Genomic DNA, 3,575 nt, shown 5'->3' on the forward strand with positions numbered 1-3,575 from the left:
TGTCCTTCCTCTGAGTGCCACCAGGTCTCCCCCTCCAGGGGACATGGTCAAATATGAGGCACCAGAGTACGTGAGGAAGTCATATCCCACTCTCCACTCAACTGTGGAGAATGTTCTGACCATTGGCTAGATCTGGGTAGGGGTTTAAAGTTTACCGCCTGTATTGTCCTTGGCTGGTGCCTTAGTTTGAGCGGGACCCCTGGGCCCAAATCTGCCTATCATAATGTTCTACTTGTAGGTTTCTAGGACCCTCTGGATCCTTCTACTTTGTTATTCTCCCATGCTTCTCTCATTTAGAGTCCCAATAGGATGTCCTCCCCTCTGTCCCAGTTTCCTGGTAAGTGAAAGCTTTCGTGGGACATGCCCCTTGGGCTAGTATGCAGATATAAGTGAGTATATACCATTTGATTCTTTCTGCTTCTGGTTTAACTCACTCATTATGATCATTTCTAGCTCAATCCATTTATCCACAAAGTTCTGGAATTCCTTGTTTTTAATAGCTGAGTAGTATTCCATAGTGTATATGTACCACAGTTTCTTTATCCATTCTTCTTTTTTTGTAGCATATATTATTTTATTAATTTATTCATATTACATCTTGATTGTTAGCCCTTCCCCTGTTTCCTCCCATTCTTCCCTCCCTCCCATTTCTCCCCTTCTCCCCTCCCCTATGTCTGTGACTGGGGGAGACCTCCTCCCCCTATATATGCTCTCAGAATATCAAGTCTCTTCTTGGTAACTACCTATCCTTCCTCTGAGTGCCACCAGGTCTCCCCATCTGGGGGACACGGTCAGAAAAGGTCTTTATCCATTCTTCTACTGATGGACACTTAGGCTGTTTCCATGGGAGACACTGTCAAGAGAACAAAGCGACAGCCTACAGACTGGGAAAAGATCTTCACCAACCCTACATCTGACAAAGGTCTAATATCCAAAATATATAAAGAACTCAAGAAACTAAACACCACCAAACCAAATAACCCAATTGAGAAATGGGGCTTGGAACTAAACAGAGAATTCTCAACAGAGGAATATCAAATGGCTGAGAAACACTTAAAGAAATGCTCAACCTCCGTAGTCATCAGGGAAATGCAAATCAAAACAACTCTGAGATTCCATCTTACACCCATCAGAATGGCTAAAATAAAAAATTCAAGTGACACCACATGCTGGCGAGGATGTGGGGAGGGAGGAACACTCCTTCATTGCTGGTGGGAATGCAAACTAGTACAGCCACTTTGGAAATCTATCTGGTGCTATCTCAGAAAACTGGGAATAGGGCTTTCTCAAGACCCAGCTATTCCACTCCTTGGAATATACCCAGAAGATGCTCCAGCACACAACAAGAAAATTTGCTCAACCATGTTCATAGCAGCCTTATTCATAATAGCCACTCCTTTTCAATGTCATGCATGAGTCACTAGCTGGACCTATAAGGCAAGAGAAGAAATTAAAAGAATCTTAGAAACACCAAGATAGGAAAGATGTTTTCTTCAAGGCTGCCAAATACAAACAGCCAAAAGACTATAAATGTAACATTGTATAATTCCTGATTGTTTCATGGTTATTCTTGCTGTATGTAGTTTATTTTATATATGTCTAATGATAAAAATGTATATATAAAAATAAATATAATAAAAAAAGAAAGGAAAAAGGATAAAGATAGTGAAACAAGAAGTCAAACTATATTTGTAGATGACATGATATTATATGCAAGGAATCTCAAAAATTCTACCAGATAACTTTGACAAATCATTAATGGTTTAAGCAAAGTGGCAGGATACAAAATCAAATTACAAAAACCTTTTCCTATGCACCAACAACAAATATACTGAGAAAGAGATTATAGACACATTCCTATTCTCAGTATACGCAAAGAAAATAAAGAAGTATCTAGGAAGAAACCTCAACAATAGAGGTAAAATACCTATATGGTGGAAACTTTAAACCTCTAAAGAAAGAGATTAATAAAGACAAAGAAAATATAAAGACCTCTATATTCAACCAAAGTCCTATAACATAGTTCTCAGATATAAAAAGGAAAAGCTTTAAATTCATTTGGAACCACAAAAGACACCAGCTATCTAAATAAATCCTGAAGAAAAACATTAAAAATAATAATGCTAGAGAACACAGTCCCGGATTTCAATATTTATTACAAAGTCCTAGTAATAAAAACAACATGGTACTGGCACAAAACCAGACATGCAAGACCAAATGGAACAAAGTAGAAAATGCAAACCTGAGTATACATCTACATCTGTCAGATGTTTGTCAAAGATGCCGAAAACATCCACTGGAAAAGGATAGCATCCTCAAGTTGCATGGGGGAAACGTATCTCCACATGAAGAAGAATGTGATTAGACCTGTATCTGTCACTATGCATAACTAACTCCAAATGGATGAAAGACCTTACTGTGAAACCTGGAACACTGAAACTGCCAGAAGAAAACTTGGGCCGTTCCCTACGAGATAGCTGTAGGCAAAGACTTCCTGAATAAGACTCCATTTCCCAGGAATTAAGGAGAATAATAGACAAGTGGGACTTCATAAAACCAAAATGCTTTTGTACAGCTAATGACACAACTGAGTGAAGAAACAGGAAGCCTACAGAGTGAGAAGAGGTCCTTACCAGCTGTAGGTCTGACAGATGATTAATAAGCAGAATATGTAAGAACTTAAAAATAAAAAAAATTGAGAAAGCAAATAACCCGGTCTTAAAAAAAAAAAAAGGCTACAGTAAAGATGTCTGAAAAAGCAATAGGGAATCATATTATTTACATAAAAATATAAAATAAAAACTATAATGCACATAATTAAGTGTATAATGTACAGACATAGCTTAAAATGAAACACTCTCATCTGGGCTGACAATAATCTCTCCAAGAACCAAAGGCCACTTACAAAAACTCCAGTCAGCTGGGAGTGGTGGTGCATGCCTTTAATCCCAGCACTTGCGAGGCAGTGGCAGGTGGATCGCTGTGAGTTCAAGGCCAGCCTGGTCTACATAGTGAGTCCAGGACAGCCGAGGCTACACAGAGAAACTCTGTCTCAAAAAACCAAAACCAAAAAATAAAACAAAAACCCCAACTCCAGGCATGAGACATTCCCTTTTGAGTTGTTGTTCAGTGATATCCAAGAGACTCCCAAAATGTACGGCCTATTGCTATTGTCAAAGGTGGAAGGTGAGTCTCTATTATTGAAGATACCATGAATGTCAGAAATAGGGACCCGAAACTTCTGAGGTAGAACTTATTTTAATGATGTAATTTCTTCATAATCCCAAAAAAATAAACTATCAAAATGGGCTATAGATTTGAACTATATGATGGGCTTCGTAGTGTTCTCAAATAAAATAAAATGGCTAAGAGATATCTCAAAAGTGTTTCTCATCCATATAGATTAGAAATACAAATCAATGAGTTCAAGGCTCTTCCCCACCTTTTCTTCTAACAGATTTAGAGTGTCTGGTTTTAAGTTGAAGTCTTTAATCTACTTGGACTTTAGCTTTGTACATGGTGATAAATATGGGTCTGTTTGTGTGTGTGTGTGTGTGTGTGTGTGTGTGTGTGTG

This window comes from Acomys russatus, chromosome 1 (genome assembly GCF_903995435.1).
Source record: "Acomys russatus chromosome 1, mAcoRus1.1, whole genome shotgun sequence".
Lineage (NCBI taxonomy): Eukaryota > Metazoa > Chordata > Mammalia > Rodentia > Muridae > Acomys > Acomys russatus.